Source organism: Pteropus medius, unplaced genomic scaffold, assembly GCF_902729225.1.
Source record: "Pteropus medius unplaced genomic scaffold, Ma_sr-lr_union100, whole genome shotgun sequence".
NCBI classification, from domain to species: domain Eukaryota; kingdom Metazoa; phylum Chordata; class Mammalia; order Chiroptera; family Pteropodidae; genus Pteropus; species Pteropus medius.
Genome location: NW_024344241.1, coordinates 3,291,245 through 3,308,857, shown reverse-complemented (window position 1 = coordinate 3,308,857; position 17,613 = coordinate 3,291,245). Strand labels below are relative to the sequence as shown.

The window sequence follows — 17,613 nt, the reverse complement described above, 5'->3', positions numbered from 1 at the left end:
ATTCCAAATCTCACCCCAGCATCTGAAACCGCAGAAAGCCTGGTCCCCAGAGCTGGGCCTGGGAGAGAATACCGCTCTGCACAGATGGGGGGCCACAGAGGCTACTTTTCTGAAGCACCAGATCACTGATTTTCCCCAGTTTTGGTATCAAAACAGCCCAGGGTTCTCTTTGGAGCCAGCCAGCTGAACAAGCCTATGTTTTTGAAAACGAGAGTAACACCAGTCAGCACTTCTCTTTCTGCAGGGGTGAGCATACAGGAGGATCGCAGAGGCTAAGGCCTAACCAACACCACACATTTGGCATTTCCAAGGAGATCCCAAAGTTGTTGGATCGAGGGTAGCAGTATTTCAGGAGAAAAACACACAAGGGCGGGCAGCCACACCCCTCCCCTCCCCTCCCCCTTGCCCCCAGCAATTTGTTCCTTCTCAGGACTGAGAAACACAAGCCCTGCATCTATGCTTACAAAGCAGCCTTTACCAGCCACCACTCAGAGGCAACAGGGCTGTGCCTGGCTGGTGACAGCTGCTCCCTTGACTTTCTGAGGAGGAAATGGACTCTGAGGTGGTAAAACTGTGATAGGAACTGAAACTGAACCATTTCTCCTTCTACCTCACATCCTTTTACTTACAAGCATGCACACTCACACACAGGCCACACACACTCCGTGTCAGGATTCGCCCATTAGAGGTGGTTGGACAAAGTCCCGCTCACCTTTGCGAATGACATTTATTTGATGTATACATTGCTCCTCCACAGTTTGGCTGGCCAGTGGGCAGGGTGGTGCTTGCAAAAATCTACTTTTAATCAAATCCAGTCTTGCCATCCAAAAGGCTGACAGCCATGCGTGACGAGAGTTTCCTTAACCTGGCCATGGGGCAGCAGTCTGTTTTGTCTCCTCTGAGCATTGGCAAGATCGAGTTCCTTGCAGGTGAGAGAGTGGTTTCTGGAAGCACAGGAATTGGTAGTAGTGGATATGGCGGCAGCAGAGCCCCTCCACACCCCGAGCAGACAGCCAGAAGTTCTGGGAGGAGGCTTAACATTCCCAGTAAGAACCCTTCCAGAAACCAGCTTCCCCACAGCCTCAGGGTGCTCATGGCAAAACAGCTGCAAACTCTGCTTCCATTTTCCAGGAGGACTGGCCCAGTCTTTGCCAACCCAGCACAGGGAATAGAGATAGAAGGGCCTGGGGAAGGACAAGGGAGCAGCTCTTATCACACTTCAAGAGAGACAGCGACCTTATGGACAGACTCTGGAGAAGTCCACTTGAAAGGGAAGAAAGGAAGAAAAGAAGGAAACTGATTCATAAATAACTAAGCTATCCAAGAAGGATCATATTAGAACGTCTTCTTTTTTAAAACAGTGATAAGGATGCCAGACTGCCTGGCATCAAGCCCTACTCATCCCCAAATCAAATCCCTTGCCTTCCATGTTGCCACTTCTTAGAAACTTTATTGTTTTGCTCAGACATCAGTAAACCTTGCAAGCAAGGTGTGTTCTGAATCTTACGTTAGTCCTTAAACCATATCTAAGAGTGATTGCTCAGGAGCCAGTTTTGTCCTGAGTAAGCACCTCGCTGTCACCATCTTGAGGTTACAACCTATGTTTCTCTCAGCCTGTAAAGGGGAAAAGATGCCCAAAGTAGGACTGTCAAGCTCCCAGCCAGTGGCTTAGGGGGCACTGGGAGTCCTGAAGCAACTGTGAGGGGTCCTTGAAGCCATACTCCCAACAAATATTGTCTAAAGCATACATCCAATATGATAACCATTAACTACATGTGGCTGTTGAGTACTTGACATGGGACCATTGCAATATGCTGAAAGTGTAAAATATACAACAGATTCTGAAGACTTAGTATGAAAAAAGAATATGAACTATCTCATTAATAAGTTTTTAGTATTGATCACATGTGAACTGATAATCTTCTAGTACTAGATGTGATATATTTTTTAAATTATTCTCATCTGGTTTTTTTTATTGTGGTAAAGTATACGTAACATAAAATTTACCACAGTAACCATTTTTAAGTGTACAGTTCAATAGTATTATAAGTACATTCATATTGTTGTAGAATCATCATCACCATCCATCTCCAGAACTCTTTTTATCATCCCAAACTGAAACTCTGTACCCACTGAACAATAGCTCCCCATTCCTCCAGCTACCCCCAACCCCTGGCAACCACCACACTACTTTACATTTCTATGAATTTGACTACTCTAGGTACATTATATAAGTGAAGTTGAACGGTATTTATCCTTTGGTGACTGGCTTATTTCACTTAGTGTAATGTCCTCCAGTTCATCCATGTGTCAGAATTTCCTTCCTTTTTAAGGTTGAATCATATTCCATTGTATGTATATACCATGGTTTTGTTTTTGTTTGTTTGTTTGTTTGTTTGTTTTTGTCCATTTATCTGCCGTTGAACAGTTGGGTTGCTTCCAACTTTCGACTATTGTGTATAGTGCTCCTATGAACTTGAGTACACAAATCTCTCTGCAAGATCCTGCTTTCAAATTCCCAGAAGTGGAATTTCTGGATCATATGGTAACTCTATTTTTAATTTTTCAAAGGACTACCATATTATTTTCTTTAGAAGCTGCACCATTTTATATTCCCACCAGCGATGCACAAGGATTACGATTTCTCTGCACCCTCGCTAACACTTTTTATTTTCTGTTTTGTTTTGTTTTGGATAGTTGCCATCCTAATGGTTGTGAGGTGATAGCTCATTGAGGTTTTAATTTGCATTTTGCTAATGATTGGTGATGTTGAGCATCTTTTCATGTGCTTATTGGCCATTTTTATATCTTCTATGAAGAATCATGTTTCCTTTTATTCTTTTTAATGTGGTTATTAGAAAAAGTTACATAGGTGGCTCATATTTTGTTGTCGTTGTTGTTGTTTTACCAGGCAGCCCTAGTCTAGAATTAATAAAGGCACAACTAGTATCACACAGGAATTTTTTGGCAATGAAAGGACACCTGATATTTAAAATATGGAAAGCTTAGTTTTAATTAATGATCTTTAAGTTTCTTTCCAGCAATAGCATTTTATTATCTCTTTCTCTCTGCCTTAAGAACTTAAACAAGAACTTTCATGCCAAAGGAAAATATGTCAAGAGTCAATCTCTCTTACAATGAAGGGTCCCCTACATACACCTAGAAGATCCAAAGATTCAGGTGGCCCTCTTGTCTCTGCAGAGTGGGCCAGCTCTCGTGATTGCAGAGACTTGGCTCCAGAGAGCACTGATGTCCTGAACAGAGGGGAGGAGGTATCCATGTCAGAAAATTTTGCTTGTAAAACTTTGTACCATCTGAGGGAAGAAGGCCTAGGGCTGAGGATAGAAAATGTGGTCTCCGTGGAAAACTCAACACTACCAATACCTTCTGATGACAAAGCAACTAACCCTGTTCCAAGGGAGGGCCTGGGTGCCATCAGAATCTGGTCCCTTGGTCTTAGGGGTGGAGACTGCAAGTTTGTTCCACTGGAATGAATTCATTCCTTGATTCCACAAGCCATCCCACCCGCAGAGGCTGCTACCAACAGATCCCTAGGAGTCATAAATTGTATCTAGCAGCAGTCATCTCTTTCCACCATTGAATAGTCATAAGAAAAGGGTGGGCTCCAAAATACTGCTAGTTTTCATAAACTTCCCTATTTTCTCTGAGGAAACAGTATTACTAGTCCGGATTTGCTTCCCTTCATCTTACTAAAAATCTCACAAGACATGGCCCACCCACCAGGGCGAGGTTGAGCCCACAAATGCTGCGGCCTATGACTTAATTTAAAAGGAACAAAAAGAAGAAGAAAATTTGCGAAAAAAGTAAAAACTATGATGAGGCTTTTTTTTTCTTCTTTCTAACTAAAAAGAGTAGCTTAAAGCATGCCCGCATTGGACAATAGTTGTTAATATGGTTTTAAAGGAAAATGATGGCAATATTCTAATTATTTAACAAAATAAAGACCAGGTAAGAATTAAGAATCAAATTAAAATAATGGGATCCAGTCACCTATTATGAAAAGATAATGTAAAGAATATTACTATATAGAAGATATTTTAATGTATTGGAGGCCAATGCTGTGTAAACAGAAGGTTTTATAGTTTATTTATAAAATGTAACATATATATTGTCTTTACAATCTAGATTCATATAAATATAGAGAGATTTGATAACTTAGTAATAATGGCAACTCAGAAATAGATAACTCCTTTTATACCCAAAGTTTTAACCCTAACATCCCTGTAGTATAGTCATCTAATCTCTCCTATGTCAGTTTCTTCATCTGAAGAATTAACTAGAAATATAATTTTTCCTACATGATTTTGGGGATTGTTGTAAAGATCTAATGAAATAATAGATGTGTGAACACTTTACAAAGTTGAGTATTATAAAAATTATTATAGAAGTACATATATTTCATTATATTAGACTTTTAAGAGGGGGACCAAGGAAACCCTGATTTTCATAGGAATAAATGAAAACATATAACCGGCTGTGTGAAAGACATAAAATACAAAATTTCCCACCCAATCCACCAGTGTAGATTATCTTTTTAAGAGGCTTATAGGGAAGTTGTGGTATAATACGCATCATAAAATTCATATTTAATATACAAAGGCTTTTCTCTAAAGTAAGTTGGATGAGGGTGGGAAAGAGTTAATCAAAGAAAACTGAAAATAATGCTGTAACCTCTGCTATTATGTGCAGAAAGTTTCCTGCAAGTAGCAGCCAAGTTCCTGGAGAGGAAAAAAAAATGTATATGTATGTGTATGTGTTTACCTTCATAATCATAAAACTCTAATATACTTTGTGCCTTTCTCCATTCTTCTTTCCTTCCAAAAAAGGGAAACGTATCAATGAAAGCAGCACCAGTCTCTGAAATCTTCAGTCTTCTGTCTCCAGTTCTGCCTGAGTTGTTAAACCAGAAAGTAGCTGAGGGCAGTAGAATCCATTTTCCTAGCGCCGACAGCATCTTGGGCCTGAAGCAGGTGTGGCAGCAACACAGGTGGTTTGTTTTTCAGGGTCAGGTTGGCACATTTCTAGCCTAGGGCTCTGGATAAATGTTTAGATTTCATTTTCAGTCATATGGTGTTTAATTCCTCAGCGTCAAAGGCAGGCCCCTGCATGCTACCCTCCTACATCTTTTGTCTCCTCTCTTGGTCTGGTGAGAAGTCAAGAGGTGAGAGGAGAGGAGAAGGGAGGGGTCGGCAGGGGACAGAAGGGGTGCGGATGTTTTGCAGGGTTTTCAGCTCTCCCCAAGAACTGCTTTTCAGGCTCATCAAATCCCAACCCCCCCCTCCCCGCCCCCACTTCTGTGGGCTTGCCCTGCCCCAGCACTGGGAATCTGGCTTGTTTACACAGCTCATTATGCTCGCTTTGCAGTTGCTATAGCAACCACCAGGGGTCAGTTTATAGAAGGAGAGGAAGTTCACTTTTGGGGAGTTAGCTTTCCAGCTCCTGTGCAAAGCACAGCTGAAAACAAAAGGCCCAGACACCATGGAGGAAACACATTGAAAAGTTTCCTATGAGCAGAAGCATCACTCAGAGCATAAAACTTCACTCAGCAATGTCACATTTCTTCCTTACAGCTTATAGGAGAGTAAAGGTCTTAACGATGCATCTTCCAGAATTTCCTCTCCCATCCTCCTCTCACCCTTTTGCCTTGCCTTAACAACCTGTAGGCACTGGATAGTAGTTAAGATAATGAGCGCAGCTACCAGGGTTCATTTAAAGTAATAATTTTATTAACATAATATATTAACTGAGGATCAAAAAGATCTCTACAGACTATTACTACTTCCATCTTTTTCATGCAGAGGGAGGGAGCATATCATCGGAACAGAATGCCTATCTCAAGGTCCAAGCCAAACAATGCTCCACCTATCTGGAGCATTCTGGGAAAATTCCCAGGATGCTTCTGGAATACAGTTTCTAGCTCTAACCTGACTAGCTAACCTGATTTAGCAAATAAAAAATACAAGATGTCTAATTAAATTTGATTTTCAGACAAACGATGAACAGATATTTGTATAAGTCTTTCCCACACAATATTTGGGACATATATATGATAAGTCTAATCTAACCCAACCCTATCCTAACCCTCCCCTTCATTACCACCGCCTCCAAAAAAAAGCACAGCAGCTGAGTTCTCCCTCAGAAACAAATAAAGTACCATCACTGTGTGTATGATCTGACCCTTGGACTATACTACCAATCATGAAAAAAATGAAATTCTTTTTCTTACACAAATATGCAAATAGTAAACCAGAGGCAAGTCAATCTACCAACAGGCAGGTGAGTTTCCTGATCTTCCCTCAAATCCAAACACCAGAATAAGAAACATGACAGCTAAACAGAAAAGAATTAAGGACTGGGCTTTATGAGGTCTCTATTTTGACTTTTTCACTAATGGCAAAAGTCAGCTTTCTAAAGAATAATGATGGATAATGTCCAAAATATATAAAGAACTCATACAACTTAATGACTGACAAAATCCAGTTAAAAAATGGGCAAAAGATCTGAATATACATTTCCAAAGAAGATATACAAATGGCCAATGGGTTCGTGAAAAGGTATTCAACATCAATAGTTATAAGGAAAATGCAAAACCACAATGAGATATCGCCTCACACCTATCAGAATGACTGTTATCAAAAAGACAGAAAAAGCAAGTGTTGGCAAGGATATGGAGAAAAGGGAACCCTTGTTCACTGGCGGAAATGTAAATTGGTGCAGCCATGATAGAAACCAGTATGGAGTTTCCTCAAAAATATTAAAAATAAAGCTGCCATATGACCCAGCAATTCTACTTTTGGGAATTTATCCGAAGAAATTGAAAACACTAACTTGAAAAGGTATCTGTGCCTCTATGTTTATTGCAGCCCAGATATGGAAACAACCTAAGTCTACAACAACAGATGAACGAGTAAAGAAATTGTGATGTATATACATATAATTCAACCATAAAAAAGAATAAAAGATAAATAAAATCTTGCCATTTGCAACAACATAGATGGACATTGAGGGCATTAGACTAAGGGAAATAAGTCAGAGAGAGAAGGATAAATACCATATGATCTCTCTTATATGTGGAATCAAAAAAAAAAAAAGACCAGAAATAAGTTCAGAGTACAGACAGGCAGGGATGGAGGGAAAATGAGAGAAAGAGGTCAAAAGAAAAACATAAATAAAATTTTTAAAATAAAGTTAAAAAAAGGAAACTTGTTAATCTGGCCCATTTCCAAATTATCTTCTCACAGTGAATTGCTCTTCCTTAGCACCATTTGTTGAATCTCTACTATTAAAGCTCCCTTAAGAACCAAGAGTTTATTTTTTAAGAGAGAGATAATTTACACACAGAAAAATCACAGATATTATGTTAAAAAACATAATATTTATGTTTTTTTATTTCTTTGACAGGAAAAACATTTTTAACGTACTTTTATTTTAGGAATAATTAGCAATTGTTTTTGAGTGTTACTGAGAAAATTTGAGTGGAGAAAAAGCCCAGTAGAGCCAGTATATTGTCTCCACCACTTGGTCCTTTGTGATTTGGTGTCTATGTACACAAGTGCATGGGGAGAAAATGACATTTGTATTTATTAAAGTCACACTCTTCCTAGCATCTTTTCATTGCTTCATCATCAATGAAAGTTTTGCTGAATTTTTAGAACTTCTGGAAAACCTAAGACACTAGTTGTAATGCAGTAACCTGTGGTTGCTCTACATCTGTTGTGATCCTAAATCCATAAACCCCAAATTTAAGGCAAATAAGTCAAGAAGCATACATTTACATGAAAACAAAGCAAATAGTAGCAATAATATGTTTCATAAGGAGCCCCTGCCAACTCAGACTGCAAAGGTTCCCACAGCTCTAATCCAAAACAGGTAATTAAAGGAAAACTGTCAAGATAAACATCATATACAATACAAATGTTCTCACCTGTTACTAACTCTAAAAATCTCAATACAGTTTTGCCAAGACGAAAAAAAAAGTGTTATTTTAGAAGCTGATGTTTCAAATCTGGAGCTGTGAATTCTAATTTTGTCTCTTCTACTTCTGAATGGGATCCCATGAAAGTCTGTGGGCAGTCTATGACTTAGTTTACCCACAGGCAAAATACACATACTGAATCACTATTAAGTGTTCCTTGCCTGACTGAAGCAGTATTGTGAGAATATCTATAAATCACTCTGAGATATTCAGACAAAAGGCAAGAAGTATGAGATGTGATTATTTACACTATTCACTTTTTAAATGAGCAACTTGATTTAGAAGTTGGAATCTAGTTTAGTTTTGTTTATAAAGTACTTGGAAAGCACTTAATTTTTGAAATCCTATTTTTATTTATTTTAAAAAAATAATAGTTCTTTACTTTTTTTAATCATCTGTTAATAAACCTTACATTCGAAACTCAAGCTGTCAGACAGTGTCTCTTTAACACCATTCAACAGCTGTTAAATGGGATAATCACCTGTTTATCCTTATGTCACTAATTCAAATGCTAATTGCATTCTAGATTCTGGCTTATTCTCCCACTCAAGCCGGACCAGGTGCGCAGCACTCTGAAAGGATGCTACAGTAATCAAGGGCCTCCATCTATTCACTTCCAAAAGCATACATGAAAACAGGACAACACACACACACACACACACACACGACTGAATGCACATGTTGTATAACTGTGAAAAATTAGAAATGACCTAAATGTCAACTTACAATGAAATAGTGAAATAAACCAAAGTAAACAACCATAGATTGTAGTATTAAACAATTATAAAAGAATGCTTATAAATGTGGTTTAATAATATGTGAAAAAAACCATTTATGTTGAGTGAAAAAAGCAGTCCACAAAACTACTGTACAATTACAAATATGGAGAAATAATTTTGTACAGAAAAGGGTGACGAATATATGATAGTCTTGGAATTAAAATCAATCACTATTTAGAGGACTAGGACCAAGGACAATCCTAGGGGCTGGAGATCCATAAGTTCTTGTTTTCACAGAGCTTGCCTTCTGTGGGAGAAAGACAAAATACAAGTAAAGAAATTAGTAAGCAAGATATATTCATAGTGATGTCGTAAGAAAATTTACGAAGAGTTATGAGACAGACAGATCAGACGGTCTGCTTTAATTTGTGAAGGAGGAAACCTCAGGAAAAAGACTTAGACAATGAGAAGGCCCAGTGAAAATCCCAAGACTGGAGTGGGCTTGGCACGATCACTTGGCAAGGTTAGCAGTAAGCATAGTAAGCAAGGGACAGAGTGCTAGGAGGTGAATTTGGAGAGATGGGAAGGAGCCAGGTCATGCTAAAGGGAAGATGCAAGGGTGGAAAAAAGAGAGACGAGTTGGTAGTTACTTCAGGGGCCCACGTGCAAGAAATGGGCCCATGGATTGGGGTGTCAACAATGGTGGTGGAAAGAGCAGGTGGGTTCAGGCAATATTTTGAGGATAGAACTGGCATGAACTGCTGATGAACCAAATTGGGGGTGGGGAGGAGGAAGACAGAAATACTGAATAGAGTAGAAAAGAAGAATTTCCTATGACTCAGATTTTTTTGTCCTCAACAATTAAATCAACTATAGGACCACTTACTGAGCTGAGAATAGTCTTGTAGTGGAAAATTGAGAGCTGCATTTTGGTCATTTATGGTTGAAATGCTAATTTTTCAGGCACGTTTCCATGTTTTACTTTCTAGCGACTAGTGATTTATGAGTGAAATTAAATATTTCAAAGACGTCTCAATCATTAAACTGGTACAATATTTTTTTAAATTCAATTTAAAATTGACATGTCTTTCTGAGAGGTAGAGATCTGCCTACACAGAGTGTGTATTTCAGTCAAGTATCCCTTGCAAGCCTGCTACCTGTTCATGGCTTTGCTAGGGCTGTAGAGTCCCGACTGGTATAAAAATTAAGAGCAGGAAGAATTTGTGCTCCAGAATGAGGCAGTTTGAAGTAGTGCTAAAAGCACAACCTTGCAAAGACCATTTAGAGTGTCATTTCTGGTCACCCCACTTACCAGTTATGTGACTTGAGCCGGCTACCTACTTTTCTGAGCCTGGTTTAATCCCTACAACAGGGAATTTATGATACCTAACACTCCAGGTTACATGGGGATTAAATGAGATCACCACAAAAAGCTTCTAGATAGTACCTGGGAGATTGGAAAATTCTCACCAAATGTTGGGACTCTTGCCTTATCTCTACACTAAATGCAGTCAAGCTTCTAATGTCCTCTGTGCATTGAGGGGAGAAACAAAGCAGAGTGCTTGGCACATAGACAGCATTCAATAAACATTTGGAGGGTGATGAGTTAATTAACTGGCTAATTAATTAATATAACCAAGGACTTTCCATAAAAGAACAGTAAAATCACAATGCTTTATTTCTGCAGAGCTTTTACAGTCTCTTCGATGAATGAGTCATGTCTAGAAGGCCACATATTGCACAAGGAAGAATGGAAGATAAACAGGCCAAGGGTTATGAACTGAGAAGAAGGATGCTTCTCTCTTCATTTTCAACCTATTTATTCTTTCATCTAATTTGCTTTCAACCAGTGCTCTAGGCTTGTTTTATTGGCTGCCCACTCCAGTCCCTAAAAAGAGCAGCACTTCATACCACAGGATTCCCACCACCGTCCCTCCCACCTTTTCTATTTTACCCCCACTACCACCCAAGGTACTGAATGCCTTGGATCGGACAATGTTGTTCAAAAGCTGGATAATCAGAGTCTCCCTCAAAATTCTGAACCGAGAGACACTGACACAATTGGCAGATATTGATGAATTCTATGGCTGGTAACATTCTATAGAGGTAATATTGGAAAGTCAAGGTTGTAGCATCATTGAGCCATATTTACAATGAGTAAACAAAGGAAGTAGGGTGAAAGAAAAATGAAAGCAGATATGTAAGGAAAAGCAAAGAAGGGCCATGTAGCTCCATGTAGAGAGATAGATGGCCCAGGGTCAAAGTCGGTCCAGGTTCTAGTATTGGTTCCTGAGATCCAGAGGCCCTAAACATTCACAGCTGCTGAATGTCCTCTCCTCTGGCCAGGGACATTAATCTGTGACACTGCTGGTTGAGTCAACAGTGGGGCAGTCTGTACTGTGAAGTGGAATATTCTCTGCAGCATCATCTGGCCCATACAAAACCCTGCCACAAACCATCTGTTATATTATTATGCAACAAGATCGGAGAGCACAGCTAAAGTTGACCTTTTAGATACTGATTCCCAACTCATTTATATTGTCTCATCCTGAGTTTTAAAAGGCCGAGCCCCAAGGTACTCAAGGAAGCACAGCTGGAATTACGGGCTTTCCCGACTTCTAAACTGCCCCTACTTGGGTGTGTTTTTGCAGATTCACAGGTGAATAGTAGCTTACTTTTACCAGAGTTCTTGGTGTTGGTCTATAACAGTCCAAACCTGGATCGTGATGGCCATGCTATCCTTTCCTCATGACTTATTCTCTCAGTGTGTATTCATTTCTTACATCCATTAAAGTCTTGAAAACCTATGAGTTATTCATTCAGAGAAGTAAGGCATCCTATGCCAGAAACAAGTACTTTCGAAGATACTGAGTCAAAGAAAAGGTTAGTTGTTTTTGCTGCTGTTGTTTAATAAACTTAAATCCATCTAGTCTAAAGAAAGAAAGTAAGCTTATGTACAAATTCTATCAAGTTCTAAGTCTGCCTGAGAAAGTAAAAGCAAAACCACTCTAGAGATTTGCACACCATGTTCAGGACAGCCCAAAGGTGGAAGTAACCCAAGTGTCTATCAACAGATGAATGAATAAACAAAATGTGGACTATGCATACAATGGAACATCATTCAGCCTGAAAAAGGAAGGAAATTCTGACACAAAAGAACAAACATTGTATGATTCCACTGATATGAGGTACCTAGAGCAGTCAAATTCAAAGAGACAGAAAGTAGAACATGGTTGCCTGGGGTTGGGGGAGGAAGGGGAGTTAGTGTTTAATAGGTAGAGATTCAGTTTGGGAAGATAAAACGTTCTGGAAATGGACGGTGGTGGCAGTTGCACAACAACACGAATGTACTTAATGCCACTGACCTACACACTTAAAAATGGTTAAAACAGTAAGTTTTATGTTTTTTACATTTTAATACACTAAAAAAACTGCACGAGGGAGGAAGCATTAGGGAGAGTGTCCTGCAGAAACCCTTTCCACCTGCCTATATATGTTTTTATGATAAGAGATTTAATTAAGTTCACTTTTAAAGAAGGGAACTCAGATAAGAGGAGACCATTTGAGGAAAGTACAGGACCTCTCATTCTCCTTTCTGGGCATAGAGTACCAGCCAAGTAAAACTGTGATCCAGTTAGAATCCTAACAGGGTCAGCTCATTCAGTTCCTTAAACTCAATATTCCTCTTCCTCAAACTTTTCTCCATTTCGGTGCAGGCACAGGGAGATCAGATCTCCGCCCCAGGCCTGTGCTGATGTGTTTGGCAGGATTCAGAACAGAGCTTCCTCCTCCCCCGTGGAGGGCATTGCCTAACTGGCAGGTGTAATGAAAGGAGTTTTGTTTGCGATATATAGAGTAAAATCCAGCTTACATGCACTAAAATTTTCAGTAATAAAGAGCTTTCATCAAAATGAGTTCGAATAGCAAAATGAAAGGTTGAAAGGTTTTACAGTATTTTTCAATGAACAATTTAAAATTCCACTTAAAAATCTCATTTATTGTCATTGTCATTACTTAAAAGTAGTTTTATTTTACTCTTTCCTATTCCTAGAAATATCTCTAAATATATAACATTTCTAAATGTACGTGCTTTTTTAATAGCCCAAATGTTCCCAGTTTTACAGTCCTTTGGTGTTTCTCTTTAATAGTCAAATAAATACACTCAAGTCACCACCTCATGGAACTGCACAAAGACCAGCACTACCACCACCATCCCCCGCACCAACACACACACAACATTTAGGATCCCGGAGAGAATTAGTGCTTACCAACGCGTGAGACTACAGGAAGGAACCCAATGCTGGTATCAGACCTCTCTTCTTACAAGTCATTGCCAACTTCCTATCCTAGGTCCAGGTCTCTTCCCAGGTTGCTGGAGTCTTCACCTCTCAGGTTCCCTTGTCTTATACCTTCTCTCCCAGGAGGCCACAAGCCCTTATCCCTAGGGCTGCCAGTGGAAAGACAGAATTCTTATTTTATTTTTATAGTTTCATTCATTGAAAACTCCTTTCATGACTTAAAACTTTGTTCCAATGGCCCCTTCCCAGTGAGGTTTGCAATGGCCATGCTATTTAAGATTGCAACTCATTGTACTCTCACTCCTGATCTTTTCACCCTGCTACCTTAGATTATGTTTTCTGGAACAAGACTCTGAGACAGACAGTGGAGGAGTTTCTCAGAGAGTGCTTATGGAACATACACCTGTAAGGAAGTAGGAAGGCAGGGTTGGCACACAACGTGGCTGCTACCAAGGCCTCACTCACCCTTGCAGGGAGCTCTGGAGTAGGATGATCCTCATAGTGTACGCTGGGCCTTTGTATCCCCGGGTCAGCCAGACATTTGTCCCAAGCTGCATCGTGGGAGAGACATAACCCTGGGCGGGGCAGTTGTCGGAGGCCGAGGACAATCCCCAGTGAAGGATGCACCTCTGAGCCATTAGCAGCTGGTAATCCCAGCAGCTGGGGAATAGGTGTACCTTGGCTCTGAACAGCACCCTTCTGTACATTTTTTTTTTGCCTTGGCACCCATTACCTCCTACCATACTACATAATCTACTCTAATATACTTATTTATTGCATTTGTTTATCGACTGTCTTGGCTCCCTCTGCTACCACCCCTGCTAGACTGAAGCTACATCAGAGCAGCATTCTTTATCTACTTAGCTGGGGAGGTAGCACAAACAATAAGAACAGTGTCTGGCACATAGTAGGCACTCCACAAGTTATTTGTCTGTAAATGAATAGGTTCACATATTCCCATTAAATATTTATATAAGACTCAAGGTGTATCTCCCCAACAAACATTGTAGGAAAGGGAATAGATTTTTTTTTCTCTCTTTTTCCAGATTTAATCTAAAGGGTTTGTTTTTTTTAATCTCCCTTCTATTGAACACCAGTGATTTCTGTCCACTCCTAGCATGATCTTGAACTAGTCACTTAGTTTTTCAGGGCTCTCCCTTCTTATTTGAAAATGAGATGAATTCCAACTCTTCTTCCTGTTTATTATTCTAAGAATTCATTGAGCAACTGTTGTTTGCCCGGCCCTTTTCCTGCTATAATTTTAAATATTCCAACTCTAAAATTCTGTGAAGGAAGTATAGGACCACATATAGCATTTTTCTAATCCTTCATGAATAGATCACTATAGATTCTATTCTAAAGAAAAAGTTCAGGAAACAAGTTCTGACAATTTCCAGGAGCACAGTCTAAAACTTACAGAAACACAGTCTGCGCATCTCTTTATAAAGAATCATTTTTCATTAAACTGTGAGTTCCTCTTAGGAAAAAAAAGTGTATCTATTGGAGCCCATCAAAGTGTCTGAAAAAAAGCGGGCTCTCAGTAAATGTCTGTGGAAGTCAATTAATTAAAGAGCCCACGCACTTTCAGGTTCGAAAGCTTATCCTTTAGCATTCTCTTTTCCCAGTAAATATAAAATAATACTGAATGTCAACTGTAACTGAAAAATAAAAAAAAAAAATTAAAAATAAGAAAAGAACCTTTGCCTTAGGGAGCACGTGGTAATAACATGCAATAAAGTCATTATAACCACCAAAAACAAGAACAAAACAATTAGCCTACACCCAATCACAGCACAGAACAGCAATATGCCAAGACAGTTAGATGATTAGAATTTTATTTTGTAAGTGGCTTAACCAGGTCACAGAACTTGGTACATAACTGGTTCTTTCTCAGTGTGATGATTGAAGTCTGCTACACTATCTCTAATAAATTGCATAATATTCATCTTAAAAAGGAATAGACACTAATGGAGGAGGTGGGGGAGAGGGAGAGAATGAAATTACTTAAAGTGTTTTTAAAGGTTGAAGAAGGAGAAGTAATATTGTGATACCTATGATGCAATGCCTACAGAAGTCAAGCAGGTAATCAAAATAGTGGTAGGAGTAAAGGGTGGGGTGGGAGGCCAGGAGGAGGTTAGGTCCAGGTAAACATTCCATTCACAGCTGAGCCACATAGTATACTATAATGACTTTTCTTTCTTTTTTTTTTTTTTAATAATAGTCCTTTTTCCTTCACTTATTTTCATATGTACTTACCACTAATTCAATTCCAAACTCTCAACCAACTAGCTAAAGCTCTCAGTGCTTTCAGACTATCAGATATTATATCGATCTCATCATTTTGAACAATTCTGGAGGCTTCCGACAGCAAATCAAGACTGGTTGTCCTCTATGCCCAGTGTGCAACTGTCTGCCCACAATCTCTTTCACCATGATCCTGAAAATTCTTTTCATCTTTTTCATGCATTCATCCCCCACTCTCCTTTCCAGCATCCTATGTAATTTTTTTCTTGTTTTGCAGACACTAATCTTCGAGTAGCTTCTTGAGTAACAAGAAAAATATATATTTCAGGCCTTATGTATCTAGAAAGTATCTTTATTATTCTCCTACACATTCAATTAAGAGTTTGAGCATAAAGTTTTAGGATGGAATTGGCTTTCCTTAGGATAGTTAAAGGCATTGCTTCATTGTCCCCTAGCGTCCAACAGTACTATTGAAAAGCCTTTCTGACTATTGTTTCTTTTATCTTTCTCTCCTTCATATGGGTCAATGTTTTACTTTCATTTAGTGAGTGTGGAAAAATAAATAAATGTGTGGGTTCACTCTGCCATCTCAATCCTGAAGTTCCAATCATATATTTCTAAAACCCTCAAACAGAGCAAATTACAAGCTACATATGTTGCACATTACAAAGACTACTGGAACAAGAGCAGAAGCACTAGAATCACTCACATGAGGGGAATACTACATTGTCACAACAAAGAATAAAAAATAAAATGAGCCGTACACCAAAATCTCATGACAAGATGCTCTGGACTGGCTGACTTTCCCTTGCTTTTGCATGCTCCCTTTTCACAGAAGACAGGCAGCTCCTTGGCCTGTTTCACAAGATTCCAGAGGGTTTGCCCAACTACCGGAAGGTCAGCTTTACTAGTTTAAGTGGGCAATCAAGTATGTTGGCAGAGTCCTGTCTCTTCTACATTGGAGTTGCCAGTTTTGTATTTGTTACTTCATTCTTGGAACCTAAAAATAATTCTGCAATCCTAAAAGATGTAAAATGAACTACTGGGTCAGACTAGGTGACCTTGACCTCAGGGTCCAGATATATGTGGTCCTAAGCTCAATTCACTGTTCTGCTAGAATAGTCTTGGGCATCCAGGACTATAGACATGGATAAGATGGTTCATGGACCCTAACTGCAAGAGGGAACAGTCAATGCTTAACACTTCCTAGACACTTTTTCCTTCAGCAAACATTACTTTAGACACCAAGACCCTTTGATACAAAGAAGTATACAAGGCAGTAAATGCATCTCCTCAATCACTATCACCATCATCACCAAACGCATACATACCACAATTGTTCAAGACTCATTCAGGACCTCTTCTCTTTTCTTTCAGAAAATGCCCTCAGGTAGGTTTAATAAAAAATGAAGATGCTTCTAAAGTACTTTCAGAGTGAGTAAGAAGTGGTGACTGAGAAGAAAGAGAACATGGGTGAAAGACTGTGACTCCCACAAGTCTGGTGAAGAAAATGGTTTGGTGCTAAGCCAAGAATGAAAAGAATCCTGGGAGAGTGTGATGTTAAAAGTTAAAAGAGATCAAGTTAACCCAGCTAGGAAGAGAAGAACTAAGGCAATTAGGCCAGTCAAATGCCTGATGGCTAGTTCAGGAAGACCGCTTTATGGGGGTTGAGGGGAATGAAAATTGCCAGTAAACAGAGAGGGAAAAGAAAAATTAACTCAGGAAGCAGAAAGTAGCCACTGAAGGAAATCCCTTCTCTCCTCCCCTCACCCCAGGTTCTAAAAGTAATTAGTCCAAATCTTTTTTCAGGGCTGCTGTAATTTACACAGATTAGAAAAACATCTCTTCCTCTAGCTTCACCAAGCAGCCCGTCATTTTATTTTTATTTTTCCCCAACATTTTTTAAAAATGTAAACAATCATAGACATTAGAAGGATAATTCAGTGTATATTCATACTAGCCACCTAGACTCAACAACTGTTAATATTCTTCCAAATCCACAGGCTTTCTTGGAACCATTTGAATGTAGGGTTCAGGCATTGTGAACTTTTACCCCTAAATGCTTCATTGTGCATCTCCTAAGAATAAAGAAGTTTTTAAAAGCCACAATGTAAAGACCACATCTAAGAGAATTAACAATTCCCTACTATCATCTAATATGCAGTCTATATTCAAATTTCCCCAGTTGTTCCCAAAATGTCGCTTAGTACAGCTGAAGTATTTTTCTGTTTTTCATTATCGAGTTCTCTGAGTTGTTACTTTGAACCAGGACCTGATCAAGGTAAACACACCATATTCATTAATCTAGAACAATGCCCTCACTTTTTATTCATGATGATTATTTTTTTTTAGGAGT

At 39.2% G+C, this 17,613-nt stretch overlaps 1 long non-coding RNA gene across 2 annotated transcripts; it reads right to left on the bottom strand.

The window, feature by feature from the left end:
* Positions 1–717: 717 nt before the first annotated feature.
* LOC120607677 (uncharacterized) lies at positions 718–16,988 on the bottom strand. 2 transcript variants are annotated; one of them, XR_005654193.1, is made up of 3 exons: positions 16,589–16,988; positions 12,984–13,162; positions 718–944 (listed from the first exon to the last, which is right to left on the bottom strand). It is a non-coding gene; the product is annotated as an uncharacterized LOC120607677 (long non-coding RNA). The 2 variants fall into 2 exon arrangements; XR_005654192.1 differs by lacking the exon at positions 718–944 and adding an exon at positions 8,796–9,022 and having other exon boundaries at positions 16,589–16,985.
* Between the last annotated feature and the right edge of the window lie 625 nt (positions 16,989–17,613).